This window comes from Trachinotus anak, unplaced genomic scaffold (genome assembly GCF_046630095.1).
Source record: "Trachinotus anak isolate AG129_WGS33_773 ecotype Australia unplaced genomic scaffold, CSIRO_AGI_Tana_v1 ptg000002l, whole genome shotgun sequence".
Taxonomy (NCBI): Eukaryota; Metazoa; Chordata; class Actinopteri; order Carangiformes; family Carangidae; genus Trachinotus; species Trachinotus anak.
Window position 1 is genome coordinate 4,606,634 of NW_027273853.1, and position 20,842 is coordinate 4,627,475.

Here is a 20,842-nt window from a genome sequence, read left to right on the forward strand (position 1 = left end):
AAATAAAAATCTGGATCTAGTTCTCCACGCTTCAAAGGTAAACACACTGTAACCAATAGGAACCTGTTTCAAGATAGATTTTGCAAGCTGTCTGATGACACACACGTCTGCTCCTCTTATCATTAGATATATACAGTAACTCAAGCCCTTGATTCTGCAAATCCCTCCAACACACAGGACCAGTGGTCTCCCTTCCAAAGTCTTATTAAACAAAGATACCATAAATTGTTGCTGTCACGACAGGATCAGTGCCCCATGAAGGCTGTAATTTTGTTATGAGGGTCCACCTGTCAACTTACCGCAATGTAATTAAATTTGAAAAGTAACTGCATGTTAAAAGACACAATAATGTAATTTCAAGTTTCCAGATGAACTGATGAAATTAAGGGAGTTTGATGAAATTAAAAAGTGAGCCTGAGTGGTCCGGTTGTCCCCAATCGTGACACAACTTCCTTTCTTCAAACGCAGTGCAGTAAGAAAAAGACCTATGAGGCTCTGTATAAATTACTGTGATGTTTTCATTATTTTATGGCAGCTTGGTGACAAAATATCATCTATCGAAGAATCCAAAAACATCTGGAATTAGAGGTCCCTTATTTGTTGTTGCCCTAGATCAGTGTTTCCTGACACAGCAAACATTTTAAAGGTCCCATATTTTACACTTTTCCTGTGTTTCATCTGAAGTGTTGATCTCCATAACAAGATATATTTGTGGTTTTAAGAACCAAAAACATCTCATTGTAGTTTTACATCTCCTCTCCCAGGCTTCTCTCTGGAGCTCTAGTAACAACAGGTCAGTCAGCCAATCAGAAGAGAGGATCTGAGCCTTCTGATTGGATGACTGTTTTTGAGTGATCTTATAAAAATATAGCAGATTGTAAGTAAACACTCAGAGAAACCAAATCCTGCAAGGTTGGATGTTGGGTCCTGTTGGGCGGGGCTTGGAGCATGGCTGAGAGCAGTGACTGCTTTGTTGTGACATCACAAAGATCCAGAAGTCCTGAGGGCTGGTTTTAAGGCTCAGTTTCTGAATACAGGCTGCATGCATTTCTCTGTGGACTGAGGCGTTGATACTTTCACAGTATTAATATAGAACCTAGACCTGCTTTATAATCAAAAAACACACGGACATCTCACTTTACACCATGTGGGACCTTTAAGAAAGTTGATTTAGATTTTCTGACCCCACTCTATTTCGTGACCATTTAACGGTGTCCTGACCCCAAGGTTGAGACCCACAACTGTAGATTGTGATACAAGACGATTTACACAACCTACAAATCAAGTCTTTGAAACTGAACTCCCCAACCAACCAACCGACCAGCAGGACACAGATTATCACCCACAGCAAAACACTGATTCTCATCTGTCCATTCTGCAAGCGAGATGCCAGTGAGAATCAAACAGGCCACTTGTTGACCTAGTAGTGACACGGCTCAAGGGCCACTAGAGAGAGACTTAATAAGTATTCTTAAACAGGGGGATTAGCCAGATGGTCAGATCACTCTTTTCTCCAACCACTCCCATCTGTACATTTCACGTCTCCCGCCTCTGCTGAAACCATCCAGATCGGCCGCTGCAGCCTCACCAGCGTAATTTGGGCTAGAGTTACCTACAGCACTGTTTGACTCCAGATATAATCTTTATTGCTCACAGAGAGAAAGTCCATTAAAAGGCATACTGTAGGTCCCGGCGCTGAAAGGTTCCTGGAGTGATGCCTGTGAGAGTCTTTAAAAGACCCCTTTCTTCACCCCAGTGAAAGCCGCTATTGAGGGTGCACAGGGCAGAATACTAACTGGAGTGGAGGTCTGCATTTGCTGTGAACCAAATCAAAAGCGTTCTGTATGTGCTGATGGAGGGCAGAGAGGTAGTGGACATGCACATAAGTCAGCTACAGTTTTGTTAGCATTGACTAACACACACACCCACTACACACTCCACACACACACACACACACACACACACACACACACACACACTCACACACACTGCTGCTCTGCTAAAAACAACCGCTGGAGCCAAACGTGGCATGTTCAAACACCAGCATGAGTTGTTCCATTCTGCTCAGAGGAAACAATAATGTGTTCTCCATTAGGGCTTATTATCTGCTATTTGGTGGAAGTAAACATCCAGAGTGCCAAACGGTGGCACACACACAAGCGTGCCGTGTTACCGTTCACAGATATATATGTCATAAGCATCAGCTGCTGAGGGGAAACTTACAGGAATAAGAGACTTCAACTCCAACACCCTCTTCTCACTTGTGGATGACTTTAAAATTCATGAACGTCACCTGAAAAAGAGGAAAACAGAAGACAATGATCATGTTTTTGATAATATCATCATCATCATCATCATAAATTAAAGGGTCCACCTAAATACAAAAAACATGACAGGGATTTCCTTACACCTTCATTCTGCCAGTGAAATAGCTTGATATTTGTTCTGTGGATTATCCAGGACAGAATCCTAAATTCCAGGCAAACAAAACCAAAATTTTAGTTGAACCAGGAAACATTTTTAATGAACAGTGACTAAATTCTTCACATCATGCCAACTTGTGAAAATTTGAATTGGAAAGTGTTTCTGGAGCCCAGTGAATACACTCTCGGCCCACCTGAGGTCCCTCTGTAGTGGATGCTCGAGACAGAACAGAGGTCCTGTGTGAAGTCCACGGCAGCGCCAACAGAGGATCACTGTATTTCTCTCACAGCAGTTTCACTGCACAAACAACGGCACCGACTCAGCCACGCAAAGCCTAACAAACGACAAACAGAGCGATTCTTGTGTGAGGCTTTGAAGTCGAAAAACTGGCCGCAATCTGTCTTAATACAGTTAGTGATGCCTGATGTTTTCTTTCAGAAATCTGTCCCAATGAGAGCGGGAACAAATACTCTTGTCAAGTGGACAGCTTGCCATTCCTGGGATGCCTGGCTTAAACAGACCACTCTGACTCTGGGGGCTGACCTGGAGTCAGCCTTGTTATAGCCTCACATGCACACAAGCTCACACTACAAACAGCCATTTGCTGAACCGGGGTCCTAAAAAACAAATAATAACATCAAAGAGGTCAAACTGCTGATGGACTTCTTTGAAGGTACGCATCTCAGGACCGGGCCCCCCAGAGAGGGCCCCAAATTGAGAGAGGATGGGAGGCCGTCTTAATTGAGAGTGGGAGGCCGCTAATTAAAGAAAGAAAGAGCTGAACAGGATGAGGACAGAGTTAAAGAGAGAGGCTGTGTTCACACACACACTCACAGGCAACACAACATACAGGGAGGCATTTCTCTGACGCTATGCATCGTGACCGCGCCTTAACACACCATCTAAGTTGTACAAAGAGTGCAACAAAAACACGCCTTTGATTCCACAATTTGAGGCTAATTGAGAACAATGAAGAAAAAAGGCAACATTGGGCATGTATGATCTTTTATTCATGCATCGAATCAACCAAATGATTCTCTTGGATGCATTTTTCTCTCAGGGCATAATTAAGGGCAATTCTGACCAAGAACAACTCAAAGACTTGTACACTAAGGAGTTCTTGTGATAATAATAATGATAACAAATAGTCGGCAAAAATACACTTCGGCGAAACTTCCTTGCAAATATTTCTGTAAGACGCCACTTCTTTCTCCTCTGTCCCGCTCTCTCTCTTTCAGAAGGAGCAGTGTTCCCCGTCAAAGACTTAAGAAGCCACCTTTCCAATCAAGTGACTGCAAGCTGGAATCCCCTGAGTGCCGTTCACACTCTGCAGCGCTCGCTGACCCGTCTGAACACGCTCCAGATGTCTGTAGAACCAGTTATTCCGTTTCCTCTTCTTCTACCCCCGACCCTCCGCCCCCCACCTCCTTTCCCTCCTCCATTCCTCCGCTCCACATGCCTTGCCACTCATCTGCAGATGGCAGATCTGACACCTGGAGGATGCTGGGTAATCAGAGAGACAGCTGGCTGCCCAGTAGAGGAGAGTAGCTGCAAAACGCACGTGCTCTCACGCACATGCACATGCACACACACACACAAACACTCACACACACACACACACACACACACACACACACACACACACACACACACACTCAGGAACAGCCTTCCCACTCACATTCACACTAACATGCATGTGTTCTGCACAAAACAGCCCTTGCATTTCTGTACATGCTGATATGCACACATACAGTGAACATACGGTATCAGCACTCCTGTATTCATAAAGAACCTCCACTTTGGTGATATGTACAAGTCACACACTGACATCCGATGACAGGTGTGGTGCAGAGTATATGAGGGTAACACAATCTTAAATAATACCATGTTTTATCAGTCACTGCAACTCTGTGTATGCAGGAGTGCTTCCATAATGCAGTCACTCAAGGTGTGGCAGGAGGGTTCGTGACTATAGAAAACAATACCTGCGCCTGTAGATTTTCAAGCTTCTACATGTGCATATTAACCCTCTGTGAGCTGCAACGTCTATATATAAATAAGGTTTTATTTTCAAAACTGAGGCCATCCAGCTGTAGCCAAAGAAGTGTAGAAAGCACAGACAATAATTCAGTCTTCACAATATGATCATGTAGAGATATTGTTTTACAAAACACAGTCGGTCAAATTCATGATTTCAGCAAACTGTAAAGTTGCTGTAGTATTTTGAAAGTTGTTGTAGTATTTTGAAAATATTTTCTGACAAATTACTTTCACACACTAGAGCCTGTACTCTCGATTTAATTATGTGATTTTGCAGATATTTTTCCATACCATGAGATATGGTGATATATTACAGAGAGAGTTCACAGACCTGAAGAGTAAAAAAAAAAAGACGGTCTTCTTACAACACTGAGATACTGGAACCAGTCAGCACTCAAACAGACAAGCTGACACACACTCTTAGACAGCCAGTACATGTGCTTGAGTTCTGTACTTAAGTATATTTTTCAAGTATCTGTACTTTACTTGAATGTTTTCATTTTAAACTTATGACTTTTACTCCAGTACACTTACAGTATTGTAATTATGACTCCACTACATTTCTGTGAAGTACTCATTACTTTGGAGCACAGCTTTTAGGAAGTGGAATTAATTTTCTTTAATTTTGAAAAATGTGATGTGTTGGTGATGTTGTGCTTGCTGCTTTTTGAACAGCTCAGTTTGAACTTGGCAGTGGCCCAATGATGGCTACGTTAGAGGATAGAGGTGTGGAACTAGGTTAGATTGTTTGGTTATTTTTCTCCTGTGTAAGCTGCATCTAAAGCAAGTCCACTGTCTCTTTGATGGACATGTGCACAAACATACACACACACACACACACACACACATACACACACACACACACACAAATACTCTGGAAAAGCTTTGTCAGAACACTCCCATGCTGTGGGGGTGGGTTGTGTTAAATAAATAAAAAATGTATAGGCTTTGTATCATATTCTCCAAGTCAGTTCATTCAGTAGGTTGTTTACAAGTCATTAGGTTCGGAACAATGTTTTGACATAAGGAAATGTACTTGTACTTGTAATTGTAATTGGCATGCTGATTCCAAAATTGCACTCAGTTTTTTTGTAGCACGTCAAGTTTTTTCTCCACAGCTTACCCTCCAGATAAGCAAAATTCCACTGATTAGCTGTAGTAAGACTTGCCAGCTGATTACGATTGGACTCATCAACAGCTACGTGGCAACTTGTTTGTGCAGTCACAATTGAGACAGTGCGGTGAGAGGTGTGTGCAGCTCCCAGTAGGTCAGTACTATCAATATCTGCAAACAGAAAGCTTGCATAGTAGGAATTAAGAGGATTTGTACTGGCTTTTCTCTTAACCTTGTAACCATGGGTATACGTTGTAAGTTCTATTTCATTTTATGCAGTTTTTTTAGTTTTCAAAGCTTGTAACTATTCCATCTTAGTACAGTATTTTTAATATTTTTTAAGAAAACGGGGATCCTATAGTTCAAAAACTTGACGTGATAGAGAAAAACTGAGATCAGTTTTGGATTCCGCACCCAAAAATTAGTTAAAAACAGCTGTCAGACCTAACTCAACAAAAATTGTGTTCCCCAGTGTTATTGTACTTTACACAAGTCCACATTAACGGTTTCTTCTTCTTTTAACGTTCCTCTTGTCCTCTCTTCATTGCATAGAAAATGCTTCAAAAAACACATAATGTTGGTTCTTATGTGGGTTTTTTTCTGTCTCACTCTCCTGTTCACGATCTCCCCACACGTCCAGTCCCAACCATTGCTCCTCTCATCCACCTCAGAGAGGGGGAGCTGACAGAGGAGACCCAGGCTATAAAGCCATTTCAGGCTCCTCCTGACAACTGCAGGAAGTAACAGCTACCTTTTTGGCCCATTGTCCAACAGCTGTAAAATGGCACATGTTACCCTACAGTTGAGCCAGCAGCAAAAAAAAAAAACAAAAAAAACACCTGTCTGGACGAGAACTTTGCAGCAGCAAAACGAAAGGCCAGAGCCATACTTTTGGCAAAGGCGAAGCCATGACATCATGGCCTTGCAGACTGTAACAAGAGAGGTAAAAGATATGGTGCACAGCAAGGAGATAGACTGTATTATATTCAGAGCAAGGCCTGCACCTGCACAATGAATGCATGCATTCACGCAACAAAATATGCACAGTCCCAAATGTTGTCTTGTCGCAGCTGTCAATGCCACTTGTGCAGACGCGGACACACTGGAGTAAGAACAATGGAACTCTATGAGACAGAAGCTCTCTCAATGAGCTTTGCACCACATGGGGCTCTATGCTGCCACTTCCATGCCGCACCATAGGAACCAGAGTGTGGCTCCAACGAATCATATGGGCCTTTAACCCAGAATGAGATTGGGTTGACCCATAAATGATGAGCTTATAGGACACATCGACTCTGTTAGTCTATTTTCACGTGGGGTTGTTAGCAAGCAAATTATTCTCCTCTTATCAGTGAGCTTTTTCACTGCATTTCACTCTTTGAAGTTGTGACTGATTATCAGTCTTCAGATATCAATCCTATCGTCAAAAAAATGTGTTTAAAAACAAATAATCTGCTTCACTAATATGTTTTAGAGACAATTTCTGCAATGCAAGGCAATGTTTATTCCAGTCCTTGAAGAGTGACATCCTAAATGCCAGGGTATGTTTGAAACAAACTAGTTCGTTTGACATATTGTCCGGGCATGTTTGAAGGCAAAAGTGTTTAAAGCTGTTCTGAACAGCCACACTGGAAGGCAGGGCCAATCCCTGGCTATCATGGAGAGGTGTGAAAATTCAACAATCACTATCAACAAACACATCTATATTAATACTATATTAATACCGTGAAAGTATCAAAGCCTCAGTCCACAGAGAAATGCACACAGCCTGTATTCAGAAACTGAGCCATAAAATGAGCCGTCAGGACTTCTGGAACTTTGTGATGTCACAAGAAAGCAGTCTCCGCCCTCAGCCACGCCGCAAGCCCCACCCACCTGGACCCACCATCCAACCTTGCAGAATTCGGTTTCTCTGAGTGTTTTCCTGAAACCTGCTATATTTTTATTGAATCACTCAGAAAACAGTCAGCCAATCAAAGGAGAGGCAGAGGGAGGCGCCCCCCCCCAACCCCTTTATATAGTATAGAAGTTAAAGGGTGATTGGTCTGGTCTACAAGTAAAGGACATTAACACTGGAGACTAAAGGGGTTTGCATCTTGTGTCCAAAGTGTGGTTGTGTTTAGTCCTTCATAAACACTTGGCAAAGGTGGGGGGAGGATAACATGAAAATAATGCACATTTTTCTGGTTGTATTGATAGAGACTAAGTTGTAGATATACATGTGGGTGGGCAAACCGCTGCTCAGAGCACCTTTAATAAGTGGAGCGAGGGAAGAGGATGTTTGCACGAGTGAAAAGCTTTTGTGCTTCCTTCACAAAAGGCCTAGGTGAACATTACAGAGGCTTAAGTGACAACATGTATTCTCTCCAAAGTCGCAGTTAACATGAAATATTGCTCAAGTTAAGAGTGGGAGGGAGAGAGAGTTGGTAGGGGCAAGCGCCAGCACATACGTCTCGACCTCGCCCCTCTGCTTGCTACCCTTAGGAGATTACATTAGGGCGCTCACCATTGTCCCGCTTCTTCAAGACAAAGCCTGTTCCACTGTGCAAACAGCGCGCCTTGGAAAGATTGTAAAAACAAGAGGTGAATGTCAAAGGCAGAAGTGAATAGGATCTCTCCCTTCTTTTGTCAAGCCGGTGAGGTATGCACAAACACATCGCTGCGTGACAGAGAAGAAAGGAGGGCCTTGTGAGGGAAGGAGCCGGAAAAAGTTGGAGCGTCTTTGCATGAAAAGGCCAACACCGTGAGAAGTCGCCTACCCTGACTCCTGAGTCTATAGAAAAACCCCTCCTCAAGTATTTGGATGAAAGACCCTCCAAAAAAACACACAGAACCCATCACGCTAAAGACAAAACATAAGGAATGGAATGACGACCTATAGCTGCATAGACAAAGGTTTACTGGGATAGGGAATATAAAGTTTGGAAAACTTTTCTGTATCCGGCAAAAAGAAAAAATAATAGCACAAAATAATAAATGCATCAAGAAAGTAAATTTTTCCTAATTTGCTGCAAAGTGATATCAGATGCATGAACACCAGCCAACCACTGCTGCGCGCTCACTGTCCCAGCCTGAAGTCAGCCTTGTCACGACCCAAACAAGGCTTTAACTGTCAGGGGCAATTAATGAGGGCGACCTCGGCTCCCTCTAATTTACAAGGCCAGCGCCAGTCTGTAATTAATTGCTGCATGCATAAATGTAAATGAGTCCACTGGGGAAGCAGAGTGAGGAAAAAACGGCTGTCAGGCCAATATTCCTGCAGGGAGCAATCTGCGAGAGAGGGAAATGATTTAGAGGACAGCACACAAATCTGCTGCTCTGTAAAACACGGAGAAGCCCAACGAGAGGGGAGGCTTGTTGAGGTGGAGGAGGCGGTTGTCAGAAATGGCTTTAAAAAACGAATAGAAAAACTGTAGTGGCAATAAATATCAACTGTTTTACTTCAATCCTCTCCTCCCCCATATGTCTACAATTTGTATTCATAAGAGAAATCAAACATACAGTTTATCTCTCCCCCACCCCAGCCTGCTCTGACTTGTTGCACCTTGGTGACGTGTTTTTGTAAGGAATTAATGTGCATATTTCATTTTATAGAAACCTTTAGCATGATGCAAATGTTTACTGAGGATCAAGACTTTTCCCTTTACTTAATTTCCCCACATTTCTTGTCTATATAAGTGCATTTTTGCTGCTGTGTCCGCAGCTGAAACAGACTTCTTGGCTGCTGGACGTCTGTGGGATTCAGGCTGAGAGAGTGATTACATGGCTAACAGTTATTGATCTGACTGAAGCCGCATTTGTCAGTCCTCTGCATTTTATGATGCTACTCACATTTTATTCCCCATCTCGGTTTGGAGTTGGTTATCATAAAAGCTCATTATTTTTAATCTGAGATAATACAGGGGAAACTGATGGATTAACACATGTACACATTTGCAGCTGGAACTGTCCTGATACAACCTTTATGGGCTGCAGAAAAAGCTCCACAGGTGCAGCTTTGGCACATTGGATAAGTCAAGTAGAGACTTATACATTTTATAAATATTAATTGGGCAAGTTCTGACATGATATGTCAAACAAGTGTCTTTCTAAATGTCAGTGTTTGGGTTATGTCAGACTGGATGGATGTTTTGTTCTCCTCAGGCTGATACACACTATGACTCCTTCCATCATCACCGTCATTATCTCCACCAGCTAAAGACGTGGAGCCACACAATGACAAAACACAAGCACAAAATCAAAGAGAGAGGCAGGCACAAGAACTATGTAATCATTTGTGGCAGCTACAATGGCGGCCCTAATTCATAAATCTCCTGCACAAAGGGCCGCCACTTAACTCCCTTTGTGTGCACCATGAAGAAACAGGCACAGAAACCATTGTCCATTCAAACCTGCACAAATGTGAGGAAAACACACGTGAAATCCACAATGTATGGGTCAAAGTTGTGACACTTTCATACACACACACACACGCACGCACATACATACAGCAGGCCCCGCAGCAGCCACAATAGCGTCTTTATGACATAAGCTCCTTTTCACTACAGTGCTTTAGAAAAGGCAAATGAGATTTTTCCTATAGCTGGCCTCCAGCAATAACAATTGACATCACAGGCCAGCCTACGTATGTTTCCCATATTAAACAGGGAGACACAGTGTAAGCTCCTTGAGAATGAGACTAAACAGCTTGCTGAGGCAGCGATTTTCTCTCCTGCAATGGCAGGCCCTCCAACAGGGAACCATCATCCTGAGGGACCGTGGCAAAGGGCCATTTTATTCGGTTACACATCGGCTGCGGGCCAAGACAAATTAGCTACCTCTAACAATACAGTGGTACGACTAACCTGATTGGCTGTTTCCACTGTAGTTTCAGTAAAACAGAGTTTACTCTCAGAACCTGTCGCTAAGGACGCATGGAAAAGCCCACTATGTGGGTCCCATGAAGCGGCTGTAATTCTCTGCCTGCACAAGAACACACACAGGCACAGTGCTACTATCAGTGAGCGTATCTTATGTGTGTGTGAAACCTCCTGGCACAAATGTCAGCAGGCCATGATGCCACCATCCACCCCACCATCTAAAGTGTGTTGGATTACGTGGCGGAAACCTGAGGTCTGAGCCCAGTCAGCTTGATACCCTAGCCAGCGCCACTCCTCTGTACACCCCGTCATCACTGAACACCACACTCCACGCTTCTGCTAATCCAACACTGTGTTCAGAACATAGCATACCATATACAAATAGACATGGGCCAGGAGTGTGTCAGGAGCATGTCATTTTTGAACACTTTCCCAGGCGTGATATAGCCCTGGGAACTTCACGACACCAGGAGTGAACCTGATGTGTGTATCTCACAAAGCCTGGCCGCCTTCAGAGCTGCCTGTCAAGCGGTACATTTCTATTCTGAGCCACATGGTCGATACTCAGCCTCCCTCTTTCTCTATCTCTCCACTGCAAGCCCAAACACTCACCACCATCTCATGATGACAACGACTCGATTAAAGACTTCTTGGGGCCTGGAAACCATGGCAACGCCCTGCGTAGACAAGCTGGCCGGCGACCAATTGGATTTGGGCTTCGGCTTGGTGGGTGGGACCACGTTACCCTGGCCCTCACTACTTCACCACAGGGTCATTTCAGAGGCCTCGCACCCCGAACCCTGCTGCCACGCCCCATTACTCCAAACCACTCTCAGCAGTAAAGTGAAGGTTCGCCTGCCCGCTTTTAGAGGAGGAAAGAATCAAAGTGGAAAAGCAACACAAAGATGAGCTCAGAGGAAAATCACCCCAGCATTGTTTGCAGTCCAGTTGTGTCTTTCAAACTCTAAAGTGACGATTAATCTTTTTCACTGTGTTTACCCAGGTGAGAACAATGCTGTGTACTTGGTTCTGCATCAAGCAACTAAGAAATCTGTACTGCACTTTGCTAAGAGTGAAAACTTAATTGATTCTTTGTTTTCAAACCGGAATGAACAGCACAGAAGCTGAAAAATGAGTCGAGTAGAAAAGGAAAAACCTTCCTCAGGAGGGCTCCGAGTTTATAAACTCTAACTTTTATACTCACTGTCCTCAATCAGAATGTGAGAACAAAATTATTTTAACCAGACAACTGAAGGGGCACTCCACCAACATTACACATCAGGATCTGTTTACTGATGATGAGGAGCAGAAGCTGAGTCAAGACTATGATATCATAGTGATGTCATCAGGGTTGTCGGGTCTGGGGACAACAATAAGCCTGCGTTGTAATCTGGATGCATGAAGACTGAAAAACGAAGCTACTTGACAATTTGTTTTGAAATCTCCCCTGATTTCATTAAAGTGCACTACATTGCTGATGTTTCCCTTAAAATATTACTTTTCCATCAGGCTTTCATTCAAACCAAATATATATATATACATATATATATATATATATACACACACACACATATATATATATATATATATATATATATATATATATATATATGTATATATACATATATACTTGTCTCCAATTTGTAAAGGTTACAGACCCTCTTTTACGTATTCAGGCCTTTATATCTTCCAATTACTACTTAAACTGTTTACACAACTCATCAATATCCGGGTGTTTATGACTGAACGACCTGAAATGAATTCTCTTTATGTGGTTTGGACAATGGAAAACCAGCTACATGTGAACCCGTGCTCCCAGCTCGGTTTTTATCTGTTATGAAATGTGTTTGTGTGCCTCTTAGAATGTATGCATGTGTTTGTATGTAATAATTCCTGTGTGTGTTTGTGTGTACACTATCCAAGGTAAAGCTCAATTGCACAGTGCTGTGGGGCTCTGATTTTTTCAGTCTGAGCAGCGTTTACCACTTTCAGTGGCTTCCTCCTAAAAACAGTCTCTGAGGGGCTGATGAGAGCAGCTCAGGAAACGGTTTCCACACCACAAACACTTCAGCAAATTTCCCTTTTTCTTTTCTATTACTGGACACGTTGATTTATGGTGGGAGTTCAAAAAGAAACATGCAGTGATGAACTGGAAACAAAGTTATATTATAAATCTTTGTCACACAGTCATAAAGCAGTGAAGTGCTCATCAATATTCACAGGCACAGCATCTCAAAGTGACTCATGTGACATCAACAGTAGACTCCTATCAAACAATAGTGCAAATAATTTTTCCGTTTGTTTTAACTGCAGGGAGTGCCAGAGGGGTGGGGTTTATGTGTTGTGAAGAAAGAGGCAAACTTGGCTGTCAATTACACAAGAGACGTGCAAATGTGTCGTCAAAACTTTCATTCGATTGTAAAAACTGTCAGGCACTTGTGTCATCTCACACACCAAACCTCACCCATCTGGTTCTCAAGACGGATAAAACAAACCAAGAAATGTTTGCTAATGGCAACCACTTCATACTGACTCACTGCATCATATGAAGCACAGTGCAGGGTGATACTGAAGTTAGGATTCATCTTAGGGCCTTTAGTTGGGATAATGTTTCCTGATGAACTGGAGTTGGGAACAAAACACCTCAAATGATTCACCCCTCTGGTTTTCATGAATCATGGAGGGTATCCTCTTAATCCCAGCCCCAGAAATGAACAGAAGATAATCTCAACAGCTCCCTTTTCAGAGCCCAGCTGGTTTAAACAGACCCATCACAGCAGCCCATGCTCAATGGACAAACTCAACAGAATATGTGAATATATAAATGATATATAAATGCTCCACAAAAAAAAAAAAGAAAAAAAAAGGGCACCAGAAAAACAAAACATCTGTCTGAATCAAGGCTGCTAAACAGCTCTGAACAGATAATGAGATGAGAGATAATGACACTCAGCCTTCATAAAAGTTCCCACACCATACAAGCACCATGTTGCACTCTGCAACCCTGAAAAACAAGGATTCAAATGCTTCATGCAGAGACAACGGCTCACAGACAGAGCAAAACTTTTTTTTTTGTTGGTTATATGAGTCTCATGTCAGAATGAAATAAGCAGCGCTCCTGCCTGAAGAGAAAAAACTGTGTGTTATTTGATATGAAAGTCACTGATAGCATTTTGACTGCAAGAAGAAGAGAGGTTGATTTTTTCCTATTTGACACTAAATGAAGAAGGCTGCAGCATATGTTTAGGATTTCAGTCTGAGGTGTGAGTTGTAGCTGTCACTCTAAGTTCATCTGTCAAGCTAACCATGCTGAATGTAACCCAAAAGGAAAGAAGGGAGGACAGAAAAAGTGCAAAGAAGAGGAGAGAGAGAAGCTAACTAAAGCTCCTGGACATGCAGACATGTGATTTCCCTTTTCTGTAAAATCATCAGCAGCAATGTAATCGCCAAAGCATCTGCTGCTGCTGCTGCAGTCCAAGGCCACGACGACTGACTGACAGATAAAGAGCCACTGGAGCACCAGTGTCATTCACCTGGTCACCCCATAGTCTTGTTAGAAATACCAAAAGTCTGTAATCTGATTGGATGAACCAAACTGACCACAGCACTTTAATCCTGTAGCTCATGTCCACAAATTAGCAGAGAATCAACTGCTGTGGACATTTTTGCAACAGTGAAAGAAACAGTCTGAATTATGTGTTTTTACACTGACTCGGCTTCCTTCAACAGAAACAATAAAGTGACAATGATGAGATTTCCATGACCATGCAGCAGCGAGTAGTAAGTAGTGAGACTAATCTATTTTGCATGCAACATCAGAAGATCTACACGGTGTTTTTTTTCTTTTGAGCAATATGTTTCTTTGGGGACAAAAATAATTACACAAGCATTAGATCAACAGAATCCACCTTGTAGGGGCGCTACCACATTGAGTGTTAGTTCACTTCACAGTTACTTTCTATCTTAATTTTACAAAAGACAATAACTTCATTAACAAATTTTATTAACTGTGCATTATATATCACAGATACCAGTTAATCTGGATATCATGTGGTGGATGTGTAGCTTGAGGGGTTCATTGATAAACGCTTTCTACATTTTTATTTAAATTATTTAAAGGTCTCATATTGTAAAGTGAGACTTCCAAGTGTTTTTTGATCATAAAGCAGGTCTAGGTTCTATATTAATATGGTGAAAGTATCAAAGCCTCAGTCCACAGCGAAATGCACACAGCCTGTATTCAGACACTGAGCCTGAAAATCAGCCATCAGGACTTCTGGAACTTTGTGATGTCACAACAAAGCAGTCACTGGCCAAACCATGCCCCAAGCCCACCATCCAATGTTGTAGGATTTGGTTTCTCTGAGTGTTTACCTGAAATCTGCTTTATTTGTATTTGATCACTCAGAAAACAGTCAGCCAATCAGAAGAGAGGCTCAGAGCCTTCTGATTGGCTGACTGACCTGTTGTCACTACTGCTCCAGAGAGAAGCCTGAGAGAGGAGATGTAAAACTACACCGAGATGGTTTTTGGTTCTTAAAACCACAAATAGATCTTCTTGTGGATATTAAAATGTTAATAAAAAATGTAAAATATGGGACTTTTAACTATTGATTTTAATTTATTTATTTCCATACACCTTTTTGATCCTTATACTATAAAGTGAACTGCATTAGGATGCTTTTTTATTTCATTTAATTTTTTTAAATAGCCTTGTTTTTTTTTTACCGGAGGGAAGCAGCAAGTTTATGACAAAAAGAAAACTAAAGCATAAGCCATTTTGCAGCTCATCATTTAGTTTTGATCTAATGACTCTCAACAGCCCAGACAAACAGCAGCTCTCTGTGCTGCGTCGATGGAGAGTGTGATGGTGAGTTTTTCCACTTGAGGAGACACAATAAAAAAATAGGAAAGCAGAGAGAAGAATGCGTCAAGTTGTTCACAAATCACAAAACAAACAGAAAAAAACAAAACAGAAAAAGGCAGCATTACAGATGACGTTCAATTAAAATAATCATAGTATTAGACAAAAAATAAAGTGGTTAAAGTCTAATATGGATTCAAGCCACCCCTTGTTATTTTTCTCTCCAGGCAGGACACTCGGTCTGTGAGTGTGTTAACAGTGCGCCAGTCATTTGTCAAAGACTCTTGTGTAAAGCATACAATTATAAATCTTACTCAATCCTCCGCAGGTCCTAAATAGTCATTGTTAATGTGACAGACATCAGAGGTCGCTGACACACACCCTGATGCATTAAGGAAGAAAAAAGTCAGAGAGAAAGAGAGAAAAGAGCCACAGGTTGAACTTCATGAACTTCAGCTGCTCTTTGCATCGAGGCACCCAGAAATATGAGCTGCACTGAATGTGACAGGGACAAAGAAGATGCATGTAAGGATGCATAAAAAGGAGGATGGTGGAGTGAGTGTGTGTGTGTATGGGTGGAAGAGGGGAGGGGTGCGGTTGTCATTATGAGCTGGTGTGTCAGGTAAGCTCTCACTCTGGGCTTTGTAATTGGATGGTGGGGAGCAGGTGGCGGAGAATCGGCGGCAGAAAGGAAAGGTTAGCCCGACCATTGAAAGAGAGGAGAGAGGAGAATAAACGCTGTGTCTTGTTATTCTCCACTCTGGAGAAAAAATGAGGAAGCTGTTTCCAAGGTTATGTGGTGGTGGAGAACAGAGGAGAGATCCACGGAGCAGTACGCCCACCCACCAGGGCACGCACACACACACGCACACATGCACGCGCACACATACACACACACACACACACACACAGTCAAGAACATACATACATACGTGCAGGCAGAAAGGCCACCCAGTGTAGACACACAAAATGAGGACACACAACAGGATACACAGAAATGTGCTTTTATATGATACACACCTACAGACATACATGAATACATGCAAACAAGTAGGCCCAGGCGCGCGCACGCGAACACGCACATACCCACACACACACACACCTATAGTACACAAGCCAAAACACACTGGATAAAGTGTCAAATGCACACGAGCACACTCAGTCACACTCAGAGGAACATTTGACCGATTTGTTTATGTCAACAATCACAAGAACACAAAAGATACGAAAGTCCATGGACACACACATACATATACTGCACATACACACACCTAAGCTTGCATTGTGGTTAAAAAACTTATGGGCATCTGCCAGCGTGCCTCAAGTGCTCATTCTCGCGGGCCTCAGCCTTTCTTTTTCAGCAGCAACACTGCAATTTGGGTGTGCCGTTGGGCCCAAGATAAGTATAGGCTGACTAATATGCACTTAGGACCTAGGGAGAAATACTTAGGGCTAAATGTTTAATTTGTGTTTGTACAACACATGTCCAATTTGGGGGCTGGTGTCTTTTTCAAAGAGCCCGACAACAAATAATTAGGACTCTCCAGATCAGTCACAGACTTAAAATGGAGGAGCGATGGTTTTTCCAATGAAGGTGAATGACATCTTGAAAAAAAAAAATCAACATGTGGAAACACTTAAATCCATAACCCCACAGTCAGATGGAAGATAGGCCAATAAACAGTGAAAATATAATAACAGTATCGCAGAGGGGGGTTCAGCATCATGATGCATCCTAAAGCTGAAATTAAATAGTTTCTTTTGCACATCAAGCTGTTGAGGTTGTCTGATAAAAGGCAAACTCACACTCACGGTCTCCAAATTCAGATCATCCCCTCCTCCTTCTCCTCCTCCTCCACCTCCTCCTCTATTCAATGTCTCTCTTCATCTCACTCTCTTCTTCTCTCAGCTGTCAAATCCTTTAATCTTTCCCATTTGTACCCTCTTTCTGCCACTAAATAGTCCCTTTGCGCCACACCAGAGGAAAAGGCCTCTCAGGGTCCAAGAAATATATGTGGCACATTATTCATGACGTGTGAGCGATGGCTGGATTTCTAAGAAAGAGAGAATTATATCCTGAGGTTGGCCTTGCATTAAATTAACGCGCGGCGTGCACATTTTCAGGGCTTAATGTTGGGAATAAAGAAAATGAAATTGATATTAATATTTTCAGAGTGGAGTTTAGTTCAGAATAAATGTTTTGTAGTGATTTATAATAACAGATAAACTTGTGTTGATGTTGGAAAAGAACACAAGCAGCGAGAGGTAAATATATAATCAGAAAATGTAATTGCCCATATCAAATCAGAAAATAAAAAAATTTAATAAAATCATTATCTGTAAAAAAAAAAAAGAAAAAAAACTAAACTCAAAACTCTATCTGTAGCATTTAAATGCACTAACCTAAGCTATTTCAAATAATTTTAATCTTGCATTATAATTTCTATTTCATCACTGGTGGCGATTAATTTAAATTTGCTCCAGATATGATGCGCATTTTACGCACGGTTGGTGATTTCGTGTTGCTGACAGAGTCCTGATGGACCACACAGCGACCGGCCGCTGTGCTCAGGCTGGTCCGCCCGTTGTCAGTGCAGATCCCCACAGAGGAGATGCAAAAAAAAAAAAAAAAAAAAAAAAAAAAAAAGGAAAAAGCTGCAGGTCTCCCTCAGACAGCGGAGAGAGCGCAGCCATGCAGCCCGGGACAATGTGCTGAATTGGCAGCCTATATATAAGTCTGCCATTTGGACACTCTAATGCCACTTTACCTTATGAGGGAACTTCAACCCGCAGCACCTGCTCAAAACAAAATGCCATACGAGATCAGCTTCAGCGACCCCCCCTGCCTGCTCGGATTGTTTTTCAGACAGACGCTCTCACTTACAAGAGAGGGGGTAGAGGTGGGGGGGGGGTGGTCTATAAATTGTTTCTTCCACAGTCCAAACAATTAAACATCTTGTTGGAAATAGTGATTTACTGCGTAAGCCGGTGTGGGCAGGTCCTAACTGGCAACTGGAGGATCTGTCAGGCCGGGCAATTATAACTCTGAATAGAGGAGTGATTTGATGTGCAAACAAAAATGTGGATGCGGAAAACAATTTGCCCTCAGCTGATGCTGAGAAATTGCGCATTCTCTGCTCACTCCAAACACGACAAGTGTGTAAAGATGTGATGGTTTCAATTTGTCCAAATTAATCAGAAATCAGTGGAACCACTTCTCCGGACTTTTAGTTTCCTCTTCAGCAGTTTTCAAACTCATTTTTGTCATGGCAGTGTGATCTCTCTCTCTCTCGCTGTGCGTCTCTAAAAGCTCCTTATCTGCAGACGACCAGTGTCTTATCTCGGAGGTGTAGTGTGCCTCTGAATGTGGGGAAACACCCTGAAGTGACTCTATCAGTCTTCTCCAGGCCGTTGTCGTGCGCCTTGTCCTCCTGTACCCCCTGTCCCATCCTCACCGTGAACTCGCAGCAGAGTGATTGTCCGAGCTGCAGGCTCCTCTCTCCGGATCAGAAACTGCCCCTGCCTGCGTGACTCAAGTTCACACACCCGCAATTAACTTCGCACACAACCAGCTCTGTCATTCTATCAGGCTGCGTAACTGACCAGTGAAAGTGACACCTTTTTATCAGCGAGAAAGTTAAGACGCACACGCCACACTTTTAACGATGTAACGTAAAGAAAGGCAGGCACTGAAAATCATGAAGGAGGGAAAAAACAAACTTACAGACTAATTCTCAACTCTCCCGCCGTGCTGGGACACTGTCCTGTTTCCCCCGGTATTGTCTCCCACTGGACCCGCTTTAGGGCTCCGAGTCTATTTCAGTGTATGACTCACGCATTCTTCTAGGGTCAGTCGCCGTGACCTCCGGGGGGGAAAGTTAACTTGGGCCCTAAAGACGCCCCTCTTCGCTTCTCCCCTCTGCAGTCTATTTCTCTCTATTGTACTCCAGTGAGCTGGACACAGGCCACCACAGAGCCGCTGAAATGTGCGTCTCTGGGAGAGCCGCGGAGCCGGGGGCGCGCAGAAGGAACCACAGAGGTCCGGCTGAGCTCGACGCGTTCACGATCCTGGACAGAAGGCTACCGCTGTGTGGCCGAGGAGGAAACTACTGAGTGTCACCCCACAGACTCCAGTGGGGGTGAATGGGATGACTATAGAAGTACATTTTTTTTTAAGTGTCTTTAGAATTAAATTTCAGCAGTTTTTTAAAAGTTTTTAATTTACTCGGCTGCTTTATGCAAAGCTCATTTGCGCACAGTGCTTCAGAGACTCTCTCTAAATGTCTCTGAAATGGGCTCTGAGCCCACTGAAGCATTTTCTGGTGCTACAGAGCCGCTGAACCACTTCTGTTAATAGCGTGTGACAGGGATGTAGTGGAGGATGAACCCCGTTAAAGTCAAGTTCATCCTCTGCTTTTCCTGCACAATATAGTTGCATCTTTTATGGCTGAAATTAACCTTGACCACCTTTCACTTGGAGCACATAGTTTAAAAGCTTAAAGTGGGTGAAGGAGATGAAAATGAATTCATTAAAGCATGGTCTGAAGTCAGATTTCTGATCATATTTGTGTGATTTGCAGGATCACAGATTTAATGTTAGAGTTTTAATTTTAGCTCTGGCTAAATGATGAGTCAGAAGCAAAATCACTACTTTTTGCAAAGTTTTTATAAAGATGTAATTCAGTTTGAGGCTGATCTCTCCACCACACTGTGTTTATTACAAACTTAATATTGCTTATTATAAAAGAAAATAACCAATATTTCTCATGCTTTACTTTTATCTATGTCTTTATGTACATATCTCATAATGTACACGCAAATAACAATAATTGACCACATAGGCTACTCACAGGTTATTATGAATTGTTAACGTTTTCTCATAAACTTATGAGTTTTTTTCTGTTATAACGTTAATAAATTAGTCTACATAATGTTAAGTTTTTTCTCTGATGATGCAGAACGACTCAAGAAAGATTCAGAGTTCAAAGTTTTTGCGGGTCATGTCGGGTCGAGCGACTCTAATCACGGCCCAGCTGCAGGTTTAAAGGCGCTGATGGAGCCTGAATGTGCTGCTGTCATCGCTGTTTGTTGAGGAGCAGAGATAACCGGAGTGCGCACCGACTTTCAAAACAAGCAGCCCGGGGGACGCGCCGCGGCTGACGGTCCCGGTGCAAGCCCACACTGGCGCAACTGGACCTCTCTTACCTGGATCCGCTGATTCGACACCTCGCCGCTTCTTTCTTGCTAAAACTCGCAGGCTCTTCGATGCGGTGGTGGCAGGGTGTCAGCGCCGGGACCAAACAAGAGGAGTCAGTTCAAACAGTCTTCAAATCCCGTGCGTAAAGTCACCATCGCTGGAGCGGGTCAGGGACTTCGGTAACTCCTCTGTTTGCGCCGACGACCAGAAAGTCAAGGAAACACTTCGGCGTCGTTGTCAGAGGAGACGCCGAGCCCGGGGAGCTGTCATTTAGAGGATATTTTTAAAAAGTAATTTAAGTTACTTCCCGTCCAGCACTATGTGGAGGTTAAGTGAGAGTGCGG

General features: G+C 42.8%; 1 protein-coding gene across 7 annotated transcripts in view; it reads right to left on the minus strand.

Moving 5' to 3' along the window:
* The window catches only part of LOC139629084 (transcription factor SOX-6-like), a 117,639-nt gene extending 96,801 nt beyond the window's left edge, over positions 1–20,838 (minus strand). For 3 of the 7 annotated variants that reach the window (XM_071491508.1, XM_071491482.1, XM_071491501.1), the window contains exons 1-2: positions 20,507–20,825; positions 2,224–2,293 (exon numbers count right to left, since the gene is read on the minus strand). The gene's annotated coding sequence lies outside the window, so the exon portion shown is untranslated. Of the gene's footprint in view, positions 1–2,223; positions 2,294–2,408; positions 2,472–2,617; positions 2,759–19,025; positions 19,560–20,506 lie in introns of those variants that run through there. The other 4 variants (XM_071491457.1, XM_071491492.1, XM_071491465.1 and 1 more) reach the window with 4 other exon arrangements.
* Positions 20,839–20,842: the final 4 nt, after the last annotated feature.